The sequence below is a fragment of the Tauraco erythrolophus genome, chromosome 3, assembly GCF_009769465.1.
Source record: "Tauraco erythrolophus isolate bTauEry1 chromosome 3, bTauEry1.pri, whole genome shotgun sequence".
In the NCBI taxonomy this organism is placed as follows: Eukaryota; Metazoa; Chordata; class Aves; order Musophagiformes; family Musophagidae; genus Tauraco; species Tauraco erythrolophus.
The window spans coordinates 75607377-75625279 of NC_141467.1; positions in this window are offsets into that span (position 1 = coordinate 75607377).

A 17903-nucleotide genomic window follows, 5' to 3' on the forward strand; every position below is an offset into this window, starting at 1 on the left:
GCACGCCAAGGTTAGAGGGATGGAGTGCTAGCAAGGGCCCTCAGCCCATTGCTCTGAGAGTCGCTGGGTACACTGCAGCATACTTGAAGTCTTACAGAGGTGATCCAGGGGCTCCTGAGGTAAAAGGAGTCAACAGGGAAACACTAGTGAAGTACCTCAAAGGAATTAAGGGGTGTTCATCTAAGAAGGTGACACAGCCAACAGACCAGCTGAAGTGTCTTGAATCACCTCCCTGCCCTCCACGTGCCTTAGTACAACTTCCAGGACGATGCACGCAGCACGGGCTGCCATGAAGAAAGGACTCAATTCAAAGTCAGTTTATGTAAACATGTGTGAGTGAGTGCCAAGGTTGGCTCTTTTTTCCCTAGAGGCTTCTGCCTTCAATTACACGGTGCAACCTGGATGCAATATGCTGCCTTGGGAACACATTGCGCTAATTTTTTTTCAGCACAGTACCCAGGGTGGTGTAGAATCAGACCTGTGTACCTCAATGAGCAGAGTCTAAATCTGACCATCAATGAACTTTGGCATTTACGGTGCAAACTTACAACTTTTCTCTGGTTCCCGTAATAGGCTGAATTGGAAGTGTGTATAAGCATGGCTAGAAGCGTTAGGGAAATGTAATTCAGACCTAGATTTTACAGTTAGTGTTATGTGTAGTGCATGTGTCACAAGGTTTTCAGGGTCCAATAAGACCATGCCATCATGAATCTTAAGAACAATTCAGAATGGGTCACTTTTATTAGCTGGCTTTGATTTAATGAGTCCTTAGGCTATGAAATTCACTTAAATTGTGAGGACTAAGTTTATTTAAGAAGCTGTATTAGTTTCTCCCTTGGACACAAAATGTGATCAATGTTTTTTAAAGCTCTCCAAGACACATCTCTAAGGAGTACATAGAAGAAGGGAAAATAAAAAAGTTACCAAAAGTGAGCTAAGCACACATTTCACCAAAGAAGTATTTGAATGCCTAAAAACATATAAAATGGATATACTGTTCTTCACCAAGAACCGTTTTCAGACTGCCTAAGTGGTGGGTTGTCCTGGCAGTGGAAATGACAGATGTCTTTTATGCAGAATGCCTGAAGGGATATCTTGAAACTAGAGCTGATGGAGCTCTGAATAGCCAAGGATTTGTGAGGTTCACTGTGAAGCAAACCATATGATCCAAATATAGCTTAAAGACAAATCTATTCTTTTACCACACAGTGTCAATGACAAAAATCAAACAATGAAAATAATTGTAGTCATGTAAAAATAAAAACAGATATATAATTTTGTTCCAGTGACCTGAAAATACTAATGAGGCAACCTGTGAATAAGAATCACTGATAAAAACCTTTTTATAAGATAGTTGATTTAATTTGCCTGTACAATATAGCCAGTGAACACACTATTAACGTTTTAAAATCAAATTGTTCAACATAATTTTTAAGCCCATACCTGACTCACATGGTATTCTAAGGGGCGAAGCTTGTATAAGGTGCTTCTGGAATAGAAAAAGGTGAAAGTAGCTTTAGGCAAAAGTTGGATGCTTTTGTTCTACTGCTGTTTTCACTGAAGCGAGAATTTTTGCTTGTATTCCAATTTACTGGTTAGTTAAAGTAACTAGGATTCTTGCCAGTATACAGGCATCCTTTTTAAAGTATTCAGCTGTTTCTTTCGCTAATGATATTTTCATTTCTTATATCATTAGAATTACTTATAAACTTTGAATAGTTACAGAGGACCTTTATTGGCCTACAGTATGTATAGCTGTATAACTTTAGGTGCATGAGACACATGTCTTGTAAAACTTTCTCTCATGTTTCAGGGCACCAAAACTGTCTAGTCAACTAGTAGATGAAAAATATGATGGAGGTACTCACTTTAAGAAGATCAGAGGTGTTCAAAAGCTGAATATGAAACTATTTAGGAAAAGGGTCACATGGACATCTTGATAAGAAACTATAAGTATTAAGATCAAAATTAACATTTGCCATTGATATTTAAGGGAGAAAAAGAATTTTACATGGATTTAAGGGAAAGTTGCAAATAAAAGAAAAATATACTAATAAGGTGTGGAACATGACCTGTAACCTTCAGTGATCAGCCACACTGCTTTCCTTTTTGACAGTCCCTCCTCCTGCTCCTATCATATCTTTAGGCTGCAAATTCTTTAGAAGGAGAAATCTTGGGTTTGCACCTATCAGTTAAGTACCTACTCCATTTCTATCACTGTATTAAAAAAAAGAGAAAAACTGATTCTCGGATTGCACTGCAAGTTCATCATCTTTTATTATCTTAAGTGATTACTACCTTTAGAAAAGGCACTTAGAGTACTAGAGAGACTGATTTTTTTTGAAGAATTACTATTATTGTATTTCTCTGTGCTGAGAAACTAATCTATTAATCACTACTGTTAGCGCGTCATCTATTTCTTTTAATAGTAATTCTACTGACTCAAATTAAGTTAAGGACCTTGAATATAATTTTCTTGTACTGGAAACTTAGAGTGAGACTGTTCTTTTATTTGGCTGTTTACTTTCCCGATTGCAGTTGGCTCATTTTTTTTCTAGTCTGTGCATGCATAAGACATCTACTATCCTGCTGTAGTATATCCAATATCAGCCACATATTTGATTTAACTGACAATTCTATCACTCTAAGTAGCTATTATTACTTTAAAAATATTTTTGCTTTAAATAACCAATTTCTTCTTGGTTTTATGCTTATAGTTGTGTTATACTGTTTAATTTCAAGGTGGTAATTAATCTGTCCTCCACAAATATCAGACAGTGCTGTTGTCGCTGTTTACCAGTCTGTCTGTGCTGAGCACGTGCGTGTATGCTTTTGTGAGGAGATGGAGTCGTGTGGGAAGGTGTGTTAGTGACTGTGTGTGCATTGTGAATGGAACTTGTAATTAGTAATGTCGACTGATTTAATATTTGTAGATTTGACTCAGCAAATGAAGAGAGTGAGGTACAGGAGAAACAGTGGTGTTTGCTTTGTTGCAGCTTCAACGTTGCTGTCAGAGTCCTGCTGGTTCAAGCATACAGGATTGTCTAACCTCAGAAGTTGGACGACTTAAATTTTTCACCAAAAAAGAAGTGGTACAAACTCTCGTTCATATTGTAAGTGTTTAAAAAGGTGTTTTGTGTTTGGACAGCTGTGGTAATACAAGTTACGTTTAGGACATACAAATTATTCTGTTGAACTGAAAGCAAACGGGGTCAAAACCACTCTGTGCCCGCTTCCTCCTACCATTTCTGTAACCCTGCTAGAGGTTTCCATCCCCACACTTCTGCTGACATAACTACATACTGCATTGCTTATTCAAATGAGTATGTGAAATGATCTCTGTAAAAGCAACAAGTATTCATTTAATTTTGGTTTTGTTTGATTGTTTGTTTGTTTGTTTTAAAGAGCTTTTTTTTCCTTAATGTAGATCATTTTACAGATCTGGCTTAGGGAGCAGTTAAAGAGTTATGTCAACGTAACTGGCAGGAGAGAAGTGTGGGAACCAACAGCTGACAGTGGGTGAGAGCTGATAATGATTTAAACCAGACCTGCTGCTGAGAAATCTCTAACGTAAATCCTCGAAGTAACCAGACTGTTACATTCCAAAGAGGGGAAAATGAAAATTCTTGGAGAACATGTCAGTGTTCAATAAGACCAGAATCTCATATTTATGCAAGTTCTGTAGCAAACTACCATTGAGTTCAGTGAGCCTGAAATCCACTGAAGACAATGGGATGGAGTAGTCAACAGATACTTTCTGCCTTTTAGTATCAGTTACTACATTATCCCTAATGTGGTGTAAATGTGATCTGTGTTAAAAGAAACTCCCTCTCTTCTTCCACTTCTGCTTTTGGCTGCTGTATTTCCCTTGAGTCAGATCCAATGACAGAAATTTAGCCCACCACTAAAAGAATAAACCCAAAACAAACAAAAATTAGTTTTCCATTAGATTGGGTTGCTAAAGTGACTCATCCTGCAGCTGTGGATTAGTTACATCTGACGCAAGGGAACGAAAGAGCAGCTGAGGCTGGGGAAGAGACCACCCCGGTCAGTGACAGCTCACGGTTTCTCCAAACATGCTGTCATGTTCTGGAAGAAACAATCTTACCCTCCAGCCCACTTCCCTCCCCACTCCTTCTGCCAACATGAGCATCTGTACAGTGATGATGTGGAGCTGAAGAACTGACCTGTGGTATTACTAGCCCGGATCAAGTTTACCAAATATATTTCCATAAGGGAAAGGGTAGTGCAGAGCACAGTTTAGTGGCCAGGACTAAAGTTAGACTGCGTTTCATAACAGGGTTGCTTGCTTAAAGTGTGTGCAAAGCTCTGGACTTAGGATATAGCTCTAAGGCATCTTAATCTAAAACATGCCCTCTGTACTCATGCTGCATCTTCCAGTTCCATCCTTTACACCTGGGCCAGTATTCTTGTGTTGTGGTAATGGCAACCAAGTTCACAGATGTAATCTGGTCGAAAGCTAAATCCATTTTTAAAATGACCATTTTTTTACCTTATGACTTCTCAAATCACCTCATTGCTTTATAGGATGAATAACAACAGAAACAGAAGAAACTCTGATTGTGGTAGCCCTGATTTTAGATTTATTCAGGCAGCTGGTGAATCTCATCCTTAAATGTATCTACTGTGGGTTGATGCAAATAAGAAACAATGCTAATCTGATGCTTCTCTGATGTTCCAAGTGTGAACAGCCATATGATGTTAGTAGCTTCATTGTGGAAAGAAAGAAAGACTTGGATAGTTCCTTCGCTTTTAGTGTTTCTCTTATTTAGACACTTAGAATTTTAGCCCTGTAGCTAATGGGTGATAATAAAACTGGAACAATGTTAATCATCCCTCTGCTATTTCCAAGTCTAACACAGTGGAAGAAATCAGTGATCAGAATCTAAATCAGTGGTAGAAATAATTATCTTCCTGGTTTGATTTCTTTATTCAGTCAAAGATAGGGTATAGAAACGGCTTTCTTGATAAAGACAACGGTCAAAAGAATGACTCTGTAATAATTGCAGCTGTGAAAAGCTATTTGTCTATTAGAAAAAGAAGTCTTTGTTTTTCTTAATTGTTTGAATTATTTCTGCATAGATTTGTGTCACTTATTTTGGAGTGGAGATGAACTCATAAATGGGCTGTGAAAATATTCAGTTTGAGCTTTCAGCATACCATGCAGTTATAAATTCTCTTGCCTTTTCAATCTGCTGGAAAGTTACAGACCCTCTTAGAGAAAATAGGGGAAAAAAAAGGATCCCTTTTACTCCCACTGGTTAAAGACTTTTTGTATGAGGATGATAGATCTGAAGATCATTTTCTTTCTGTTGCATGATGATACTCCAAAGAATGAGTCCCAGGAGTGTTGTGAGTCAGGAGTTCAGACTCTGGGCCTGGTGGCCGTAGCAAGGAGGACAGGTCATGCTATGGTTCAGAAATTCTTGGTGGCCGGGGAGGATGGTAATGTCTTGTCTTTGGTGGCATATGTGACTGTGGCTGGTAGATGCTGCTAACAGTCCCAGAGGACTGAAGGAGGCTTCCCCTCAGCAGCAGAACATCATTTTGCTGTCTGTGGGCTGATACATTTTATCGCCTTTCCTTTTCTCTCTTAATGCTTGACTTGAGATTTTCCTGTCCTATTTGTACAGAATGGAGCAATACACAAGCGAGTTTGGTGAGGATGCGCCATTTGCATCTTGTTTGAAGGCTGAGCTGGCGTAGCGAATCGGATTCAGATTCAAAGGCAAATTTGGGATAGGAGAGCTACCTATTTAAGAAAATTCCGTTTACCCCCTCAACTCCAAGGCAGGGCTGTTCTAATGATGCTAGGGGATCCTGACATGGATCAATTTTTCTCTCCACGTCTGCCTTGACAAATCCCACGTTGGTCCAGCTGCACACTGACCGATAGACCTGGGCAATTCTTTCAGACCTAAGGTTAGAGAGCTTGGATATTTTTTCAGAGATAAATGTAAAAAAGAAAAAGTGTATTAAAAAAATTCCATTGATCTAAAATCACGTGTTTTGTTTCGTGTTTATAAGATTCCGTTTTAACCTTTATTTTAAATTTCTTTCCTATTTTAAACAAAAATGTCATTTTGAAGCAAAACATGCAAGAAAATGTTTTTATTTGAAATTTGAAGATACTCAGGAAATTGCGAAGGTAAAAATATTATATCTATATTTATTTTTTCCCCCCACTGAAACTGTTACCTAAATTAAATCCAAAATAATGATTAATTCTGAAGCTCCATTTCTTTTTCAGCAAAAATTCAATATTTTCTTCAATACTCTATACTGCTGTTCAGATAATTCATGAGGCCCAGATACGTAGCTGTAGAAAAGCAGGCTGGCCTCCACTTTGTTTCATCCTTTTTCCAAGAATAAATGTTTGTATAAGCATTTGTGGGAACATAGCTGGGAAACTTCTCTCCCAGTTTCTTTCCCAAGTGATCTTGCCACTGGTTTCTGTTTACGGAGTGGTGAAAATAGGTTTTGTATGCGCACCCTTTAAAATAACAAAACTAAAACTTTGTTCCATGATTTGATGAATTGATTCGCAATCGGTATAATATGGAACTAAAAACGAATTATGCTGATCAATCTTATAAATTCATACAGTTGTCTCACTGAAACCTCCAGTCTTTGTGTTTTATTCTCTTCTGTTATAGTCTAAAGCAAACAGATTCTAAAAACATGAAAAATCTCCAGTGTCTTTTTGTTGCTATTCTGGTTACAAAAATGAATTGCACACTAATTTTACTGTGGGCTCTTGGACATTCACTCAGCCAACTTTGGTATCACATTCCCAACTTTATGTGAATGTGAATAGATCTATTGAAGTTAGTGGTAAGGAGTTTTTTGGAGTTGTTCAATGTTGACCTGCCTCTGCTCCTTTACTAATTCCATCTGAAGCAAAGTGAAATTATGCTAAGTGTTTCTGGAAATCCTTCCTTTCAGAGGAATCAAATAGATGGCTTGAGATAGTAATGTTTTCCAAAAATCGCACTTATTGTTTACAAAAAATTATTCCTCATCTGAAAATTCTGCTGAATATATGTTTTTTTTTTTTACTCCCCTGAACAGAAGGGAGAATAATAACTTCAGGATTTGACCCTGCGTATTTTTTCCTTTGATGTTACAGTTTTACATTCTGGTGATATTTATCTTTCTTACTGTTGGCTTCCTTTGGTAAATGAATATCTGTTGAGCTTTAAAAATTGCTTCAGTGGAGCTAGTAGAAAGGGAATTACACAAAACCATTCTCTGTCCCAAGCAACAATCACAGCTTTTGAAACAGTTAATTATTTTCATATTTGTGGGCATATCGTACATTAAGACTTTTCTGAACTCCCACAGTTCTAGACTGTCTTGGTTTCTGACCTTCCAAGTGAAAAACCCAGTGGAAATGCTATGTCAAAACATTTCTCCTTGATCTCTCTGAAAAGACTCCGTTCTTGTCATAGTTTCAAGTTCCTCAGCTGCAAATCTATTAATTACACAACAGATAATTAGCACCATATAAAAGCCGCAAAAAATCCCAAACTTTAAAATCACCTCAAAACAACAACAGAGGCTAGATCTCTTTATAAATTTGCTAATACTAGTAGAGAATTATATCACAGAATATTCAAGCATTTTCTTCATTATTATCTGGAAGCAAAAAAGAAAATAAAAGAATAATCTGAGTATTGTTTCTTAGGTACTTCCATAACAACAGAAATAATTCCTTTGTTTGAGTTTTTTGTTTGTTTGTTAGTTTTTTATTCCTAAAATTGTAAAGACAGATTTTTAAAATTCCCAGAATAACTGAAAATACCAGTGAAAAGAGTCTAGCTCTGTCTTATGTATGCTCTTCCTTCAGGTACTTTTACACATTGATGTGATCCACCCTGAGCCTTCTCCTAAACAGTCTCGGCTCTCTCAGCCTTTCCTTGTATGTGAGATGTTCCAGTGTCTTAAATGTCTTTGTGGCCCTTTGTTAGACTCTGTTGAGTAATTCTATATCTCTTTCATATTGAGGAGCCCAGAACTGGACCCAGAACTCCAGGTCTGCCCTCACCAGTGCTGAGCAGAGGGACAAGTTCACCTCCCTCGCTCTGCTGTCCATACTTTGTCTAATGCAGCTCAGGACATCACTCACCTTCTTTACAGCGAGGGCACATTGTTGGCTCATTTTCAACTTAGTGTCCACCTGGACCCCCAGGTCCTTTTCTGTCAAGCTGCTTTCCGGCTGGACAGCCCCCAGCATATATTGGTGCATGGGATTGTTCCTCTCCAGGAACAGGACTTTGCGCTTCTCCTTGTTCAACTTTATGAGGTTTCCATCAGCCCGTATCTCCAGATGTTGATGTTATCCTGCTTTGCATGACTAATATGATCATTTTGCTGCTCCTGTGAAAAGGTATTTCCTCACCTAATGTAATATAAATTATGAGATTATTTTTGCTTCTCTTGAAGCCCATCTCCAAATCAGAGCACACATGTCCAGTCAGGCTCTTAGTCTACAACCAAGTGTTTCTTTTTCATACATCAGTCATGGATATTTAAAGTAAAGTAAAAAGTAAGTATTGGGTTGGTTTCCTGCTAATTCTAGGATATTTTGTATATTTATTAAAACTATGTGTATATAACAGTTTGCTAAGGCAAATTGGCAAATTTTCCTATGTCTAATGTCTTCCTGTCTAACATGTTCAATCTCATTAAATATAAAACTCCATAAGAACAAGCAATAATGATGTTAAAGAATATTTTTCTGGATAAATACTATGCTGATATCTGAATGAATGTATTCTGGATCACCATAAGGTCATGTGTGTTGGAAGGAAGATAAAACCCTTTTTCTGTTTTAAAATAGGATCAGTTTTTCAATGTTATGTGATAACTATTATGAGCCTCATTAATTTTATTTCTGTGGCTCAACTAAACTATGTTACTTTTCTTAACATCCTATTTGACCAACAGCCATTTGGGGAACAGGTGCAGACATTCACAGAACTAATAAGGGAATTAATTTTTCTGAAGGCTTTGGGAAGATTGTCTATTTCAAAACATTTATGGAGCAGTTTTTGAAAATGTTCTTTCAATGATTTATTCTGAAGTGAAGTTCTGGTCTTCTAAATTCACCTTTTCAATTGTGATAAAGTACCAAGTGGGCTTTTTAACCTTTGCTTCTAAGATTTATTAAATGCTTGCTTACGGTTGAATATAAAGAATGTTACTAGGAATCATAGAATCATAGAATCATAGAATCATAGAATGGTTTGGGTTGGAAGGGACCTCGAAGATCCAACCCCCCTGCCATGGGCAGGGAAACCCTCCACTACACCAGGTTGCCCAGAGCCTCATCCAACCTGGCCTTGAACACTTCCAGGGATGGGGCATCTACAACTTCTCCGGGCAACCTGTTCCAGTGCCTCACCACCCTCTGAGTGAAAAATTTCTTCCTTATATCTAATCTGAATCTCCCCTCTTTTTATATTAGTTACCACTACTATAGTTGTCGTGGGTTAGGCCGATCTGGCAACTAAACCCCATGCAGCTCTCCCACTCCAGTAAAATGGAGAGGAGAAAAATGTAATAAAAGAGCTGAGGGTCGAGACAGGGACAGAGCAGCACTCACCAACCACGGTCCCAGGCAAAAGAGACTCAGTTTTCTTAAAGCAAAACAGTTTATTAACAGCTACCTACAAAGAGAAAAGCAAACAAAAACGGTTACTTGAGAGGATAAAAAGAAAACAAGGCCAAATCTTAAAAACAACACCACTCCCCCCCTTTGCCTTTTTGTCCCGGCTCTACCTCCTCCCCCCCGGCGGCGCAGGGGGGCAGGGAATGGGGGAGTGCAGGTCAGTTCATTCCATGTTGTTACTGATGCTTCTCTTAAAGGAGAAGGAGTCCTTACGCCGTTGTCCATTGCTCCAGTGGATCCCCTACTCACGGCGAAAGCATGAGGTCCTACCCACAGGGAAGCAATCCTTACCCCATCGGACTGCCCCAAGTGCAGGCTTTACCACAGTCTCGGACTTTTAAAGAGTTGTTGCCACTCACTCTGGCGTGGGTCATCATACAGACTTTAAATGTGCTCCGGTGTTGGGTTGTCATATCAACCTTAAATGCGTCTCCGTACAGACTTAAAATATGTAAATGCGCCTCGACCTGTGCCCACGATTCACAATAGTCTCAGGCTCAGGCATCTCCTTTAAACAAAACACCTCCCCATCAGCGAGGGTTGTCCCATGGATTCTAGATGCGTACCGTACTCAGGCTCTGGCATCTCTTCTCGACATGGATACTCTATGGGCTGCGAGTGGGTCTCTGCTTGCTCCACCGAGGGCTGGTTGCAAAGGGGCTGCTTGCAAGGGGGACTCAGCCGCAGCACACGTTGTGCCATTCCATCTTCACTGACCTGGATGATCTGTGTGAACGTTTGTCTCACATCTCAGTCTTTTCTGGGTGAACTCGGCCCGGTGGATGCCCCAGGAGCGGAGCTCTTCCCGAGTTCCCCAAGCGGCTCCGTCGCGACCATCCCCAGTGGATGGCCCCGGCGCAGCATGGGCCGCCACCCGGCCAGGCACCGGGGAGCGGGGGCAGTACCCCCCTCCCTTCTTGCTCCTGGGCAAAGGCACACCTTTCTGGTTCCTTTGTCCCGACGTAAATAGGGCAATTTGCAGAGGCTCCGATTGGCTCAAGCCCTGAGGAGGATGGGAGTCTGATCTGGTGGGCAGCTTCTGCCACCCAGACCTCCCCCCCACATCAAACCATGGCATTATACTACTAGTAGTTACCACTACTATAGAATTTATAGTAGTTATCAATGTTGGTGATGCTGAAGTGAAAGTTTTTTTTTAACGCTGCAATCTTTAACATGGCTAGAAAAAAAATATACTATATTCAAACTTTTCAGTGACCTAATAAATTCAATGAACTTTAAAATAATGTGAGGAAAATGAAGTAATTAAAATCTCTTAAGTGTTTACCATAGCCTCTTATTCTTCTGTCTTACTCAGAGTTAATCTATGTTACTTTTTCCCCTGAAATGTTTTCCCAGCCACTGTCGGGTGCTTCACTCCCTGTAAAAATCCTGTCTCATACATCCCAACATGGAGAAGGACTCTTCAATACATCAACACTGTTAGATTATTTTTCCCCCCATTTTTTTTTCTTTTTATTCTTGAAATTGATGTCATTTTCTAGAAGACTTTGACTTTTGATCAAACTTTTCTGCCCATGTGATTATATTTCCAAGCTTTTACATCCGTGAATCTGTGTGTATAGTGCCTGAGTCCTTAATATCTATTTTTTTAAAGCATTGGAAAGTTTTACTAGTTCTTCTTTAACAATAAAAAAAACACCCCACACCAAAAAAACCCAAAAATCTCCCAAAACCCAAAACTGTGGAAAAAATGGAGGAGGTAGCACAGCTTGTTTATGACCAGAGGAAAAAATGATATTTTACACATTTTTGAATCATTTTTCTGGATGAGCTTAATAGTTTCAGACACCAGACTGTTCAGTACAGTTGTTCCAAAGAGCGCCATCCAAAAATCACAGTAGTTCCCACAGCCCAGGCAGTAGTCAGCTGTTCCCACAGGATGTATTAGCAAAACCTTTCCACAACAGCAAAGTCTTTAGATCAAATTCTGCTTCTCCAAAAGTTATCTCATGCCATCGCTACAAAAAACCTTACATAACAGAGTGAATTTGCATGTATAGGGCTGTTGTTTGTGGCTTCAGGAAAAGTACATAAAACTTTAATGCACAAAAACAAAAGCACAGTGAAAAAATAGAAATGTTTGAAAGGGAAATATCTTCCTGTGGCTTTCCTCTATCAAAATAGAGCAAAATCTAAACCGAACATGCAAAATTTGCAGTATATAGGCGAGGATCCAGAACATTGATCGGTGCAGTTCTCATGACTGTGCACTGGTGTCTAAAGAACTGCAGGGTTACTAGGAGAAGACTGAAGGTGATGGAAGGTATTTGGGTTATCTGAGAAAAAAGTTCTGAAAGTAGCTTCCTTCTCACTTTTTATATTGAATTTGCAGATTACAGCTTATATCATGTAGAACTTTAAAAAAGCTGTTCCTTACCCAAATTGGGCTATCTAACAAATGCATGACATGACTCAAGTGATTATGCCATGCTAATTTCTGAAAGGAGATGAAAGGTAAAAATTTGTCTGTTTTTGTAACGTACTTGGATTGCTTATAATATTCTTTTTGTGTAAAATCTGTTTCTGATCCCTACTAATTGCATGTTTCTTAGTCCAAGTTCTTTTCTTACATCACAAGTTATGTTTGCCATGATCCTTTAGCCCTTAAAACTGTTTTCTGCTTGCTGAAGTAAAAGCTTGTATTTTACATTCACTAGAATAATAAATATTACCACCATGAACCATACAAATCTAGCTAATCCCACTGTTTGAAATTATATTACAGGCTCGATACTGTCATTATGAGCAATGTAGCTGGAGCTGTGGCTTCAAGATGATGGATGATCTTGCCTGTTTAATTGTTGCCATACAGACTGGTCCTAAAACCAAGTTTAAACAGAAAATGGAATCAAAATGTGATAGCAGTATATTGACTTAAATATCTGTCCTTTTGATGTAATTCGGTTTTTCTTTACTACAGTAACCCTGTGCAACTGAAATGGTTAAGTATATAGTGGGGAGGAAGAAACATGCTTATGGAGTTTAGCAATTTAAGGCATTCTTCTCCTCATGATACTAAAAGTTTGCAGTCCATCATCCCATTGTAATAACTATTCCTGTTTGAATTGGTTTGAATTTAATTGATTAAATAAATAATAAATAAATAATACTTGTTAGTAGACCCCACAGACAGCATGATGTTTTGCCAAAATACTAATAAAAATGCTTATTCATTTCATTTTTATGATGCTGTGTTTGCGCTGTTAGTCAGGATTCTCTGATTGTGGCAAATTAGATGCTGATGGATGGGATACCTTATCACGTGAAATTATGGAGAGAGCAGTATTTTTGGACGATCTTTTCAATTTAGGAAATTTACATTGACTTATACTTTATCTCATTTTTCTTTTGAAGGTTAATATTGGTCTTTCAATTTTCAGGTTACTTCATTACTGTACTAGTTTCAAGTTTTCATTAGCAATGCTGCTCTATAAATAATGTCATGCTAGTGAAGCATGTATAAAATCTGTTCTTGGACTTTCTCAATGCATTCTCAGCTGAGCAAATTGCATGGAGTAGTTGTTAAATTTATTCATTTATCAGAATTTATACACAAATGAGGAATGTTGTTTGTTACTTTTTTTTAATCTAATGTAAGTCAAAGTAAGTTCATCAAATTGAATGGAACTAAAGTTAAGCTGAAGGCTCACTCATTTATCTTTACAGTTTCGTACGAAATATATATTGTCTCCTGGATGCTTAGTTGATAGGAAATAAAAAAAAGTTATCAGTATTAAAAGTACTTTTTTCAACGGAATGCCTTTGTTTAAATGCCTCTGTTCCAGAAAGATTGCTCAAGAATAATTATTTTGGACTATAAGTACTCTTTTGAAAATATGAAGCTGTGAATATGAAAATATGAACTACCATTACTAGAGCAGTAATAACTTCTTGAATTTGAAAAAAAGAACACCCTGAAACAGTAAGTGTGTGAGTGATGTCCATTTCTCTATTGTGTTGTTCCGAAACTTCATAACGGCAAAAGAAATATCAGTCTTGCTTACAGTTTTTATTGCAAATGTTTGAGCAGAAAAATCTAACCAGCATGCTTATCTTTCAGTTGCAAGCTGCTTTCCTTGCTTTTTCAGGTGCCAAAAAAATTCCAGCTGCCCAATATCCTTCTGTGAAAATCTTTAATTTCCCCTGGCAGCATTTATGAAACAGCAAACGTTATCATTATAAAAGACTTACAGCAGATCTTCAGTTGAAAATGCTGGGGACAATCTAAAACTGACTGAGTAAGAGCTTAGGGGTTGGCTGCTGGTTTGATTATTCATGCTTAAACTCGTTTAAGGAGAATCCTCTTTTCCTTAACAGATCTGAGATTGCTGTGAAGTTTTTCCAGAGTTGGTAGAATTGAGAATCTTCAGTGACATTGAGGATGCTTCACTTCAGTGGCCACAGGCTTGGCTGTAAGTGATTCTCTTCAGGAAAAGCAACAACAGAACCCAATGTGAAGTTGTTGGCTTCAAGAATGTTAGAAATCAGAGAATTTACCAAATTTCTTAGCTCTAATAATAACTTAAAGAACACTTGCAAAGACAAGGATACAAAATGTGTGTAGAGGGGCTGTTTGCTTCTTGTTTGTTTTGTTTTTGATATTTCTAGGCTGCTTACATAGGACATTTCTCTCCAGTGACTGTGCTCATTAAGTTTCTATGTACACAGAAGTCCAATTCTGAGTCTCTTATGAGCTATTTGAACTAAATAGAAATTGTTTTTTATTACTGACCCAGCAGAACTGTTTCCGTTGTAAATATACATCTAATTGCATGAAAGCTCTTTGTGCTACACTGTTCATGTTCTTAAAACCAGCACTTTATTTTATTCTCCGTTACTCTCTGTCTCACTTTGATTCTCAAATAACATTTTGAAATGCATGAGGTTTGGACATATGATGGCACTGTTGTGCCTAGACTAACTCTGTTTAGTGATTACATGCCCCTTGGCATGTGTGGTTTTGTTCTTTAGAAAAAAAAAAAAAAAAAAGACGACCCTAAGAAAACTCCAGAAAGTAGTCTCTATAGTTTTTTAAAGAAAAATTTTCTCAATAGTTCATGTATTTTCACCCCATCAATGACTTCCGACCCCATTTATCAACCCACTTCTTGATGTCTTTCAATTTTTTAATATTGTCAACCATTTCAGGCACTTCTTTTTCTTGTCTATGTTTCCAAAAGTGTAGGATGAAGAATTTGTGTGGGTTTTTTTTTCTTATTTTGATTGTTTACTATCCACATAACTTATTTCTGGTAACTCACGGAGTCTGATTCCAAAGTCAGTGTCCCTAAATGGGCATTCAAATATGTGTGCACAAGCCAGTGAGTCTTTTGTAGCTCCTAGAGCCCCATAAAACTTTCAATCTAGTCACTCAAGAATGATAATAGAGGTATATCCTGCAGGAAGCCAGATAGAAGGCTTCCTGCTTCCTATGTAGGATCAGTAAATGGAACACCAAAGGTCAGGGGATCCGGGAAGGTCAAGGAAAGGGAAACTGTGTCCTTTCATTTTCTAGCTAGCTGAAGCTACCTAGTTTGAGAGAATAGTTTTTGCTTCAGAATTCTTGTTGGAAAATAAAAGCTAGATTAAAAGAAAAAGTTTAGGGATTCACAGTTTTCAGAAACTTTTGCTCTATTCTTTGAGTCAGTTCATATGACTTCTGTTTTGCAGTGTCAACAACAATAACAAACACAGATGACTCAGTCTGCAGCAGTTCGTTGCTTGTTTCCCTCCAAGGAAACAAAAGGCAAATATAAATAGTGCTCTTTTCTTGTTTAGTTGGCTCATTAACTACATGTAAAGCTCTTTTTTTATCCCCCCTCCACGCCTCCCCCCTGCCATGGAATACCTGTCACCCTCTAGAAGCTTATCTTAGTGTTTTAGACATCCATAAATTCCCCATGTTTTTTCAGTCCCTCCTCTAGCAGGAGTAAAACTATGGTATATGCCTGCCTGATAGGTTGTTGCTGGAATGTCCAGGTCACTGGGGTTAAATTCACATCTATAACCATTTTCTGGCCAATAGATGTTTTACCTGGTATCTAATTGCTTGGCTGGATGACGACACAAATGGTTACTCTTATAAAACTATTATGGAATTACAGAATGAGAACAATATGAGTAACAGCTTCTCAGGAAGTGGTTAAAGTTACAGAGGACTACAAAGTGGACAAGAGTCAATAATCTCATGATTTTGAAAGATGTCTGAGAACAGGGAGCATAAGTAGAAAAGTAGCTTCTGGGTGAAGTGATCCTTCCAACCTTTTGAGCTGAGATACTGTGTCCATTTTCGAGTGCTGTGATGGAAGAAGGGGAGACTGGCTGTAGTATATCTAGACAAAAGTCACAAAAGTGATCATAGAGATAGGAAATTGACTTATGAGTACAATACAAACACTTTGCAGTTGTTTAGAGAAGACTTACAGAAAAACATACTTAAATGTATTCTGCAAAAAGGAAAAGCTCTACATGTTCTGGTTTCTGTTTCTATGGGGGATAATAAACCAGTTGGAAGTATGGCAGATGCTCCTCTTTTCTCACTTGCATTTTTCTGATTGTGCCTATGTTAAACCAACGCCATCTACTTGTCCCTCTAGTCCTGGGTGCAATCAGGAGTGACAGAAGTAGCTGTTGGTGTGTGATTCTCTGAGAAAAAGACCTGAAATGGGAGGATATTGCATAACATCATCTTAACAACTGTGCCACAAATTCTCAATGTAGAATGAGGACAGCTTTTCAGGAACTGTTGTGATGGGAGAAAAACAGTCCCCAATGCACAGTCCATTCAAGCAGGAGCTTGTGATGATCACTTTTGTCCTGCAGCTGAGTGGTAGGAAGCAAAGGCAACACACTTGGAGTTCAACTCCATCAAGTATAGACATTCTTTCTGTGTGTGAATCCATTTTCCAGTTTCTTTCCTTTTCAGTTTTTCCTTCTCTTTTTTTCATCTAATACAGTACAACATTTTAGGTCACCAGGACCTTTGCTAAAGGAGTAGTATGGCAGATATTTGCTTACGTATTTACTCCCTGAAATATTTTTATTACAACAATGATTTCTATTTTGGATAGGAAATTCCCACCCTACAAAAAAGCCCCAAATCATCTGTTGTTGAATTATTCCTCTTCTTTGCTTGAGATTTTTTTTTTTTTTTTCATCAGTGCACGTGCTGTTTTTCCTCCTGTTTCAGTGTGATGTTAGATTTGCGTATGTGTATTGTGGACACATTGTGGCCTCTATTTTAAGACCATGTCTAAGCAGGGTGCACTAGATTTGTACTGACAACATTCCTAAATGCATTTTATTTGATATTTAATTTCTTTCAGGTCCTATCATGTTAGAAGAAGATTTTTGCTGTCTTCATGTTTTTTCTTACTAATATGAGTAACTTTTTTCAATGTGTTTTGAACTTTAAAATTTCACCATGTGCAAAGAAATTATTTTAGTTTTCTATTTAATCTCCTCTGTAGAGGATATATTCTCATTACTCAGACGATGTAGTTAGCCCTTGCTTTTTAACAACAGAGTCATCTAGGTTTTCAGACCTGCTTTCCTCACTTCTCCAGTTCTGCTTCAATTAAAAAGCAGTTTAATGATGCAGAAATGGAAGAGTTAACTCTTCATTAAGGGTTAACACTCAAAAAGTGAACTTATTTTCCTAGGTTTCCCAGCCACATCAAGTCGAGAGCTGCACTGTAGAATACGTAGTACTTATTTTGATTTTACTTGTTTCCTTGTATTGTGTCTGAGCTCCGAGTAAGGCTTCGAAGTCACGTTTGCAGTATTTCCATACAGGTTATGCTCTTTGATAATCATTCTTAAATGTGTGGAAATGTAACTTCATCTCTCCATGATGTTTTTCTACTTACATGGTGAAAAAGAACACTAATGAGTTTCCTGTAGCTTGTGGTGATTAGTTAGTATCACAAAGCTTCTTACTGGCTACAAATTGACCAAATAATCTTGACACAGTGGCCTCTATCTCCTTTTCTCAACAACCCCGTGTTTCACAAACATGCTGCAGTGAAAGTTACAATATTTTGGCCAGGCAATTTGAAATAAAGGCCTTTTCTAATTCTTCTTAAACATGCCGGGTTACCACACCAGTATGGAACTTCTCAGTACATGTAAAAAACGGAAGAAAAATATACCTGTAAGTACCAAATGATTAAATCTCCTTCTAGCT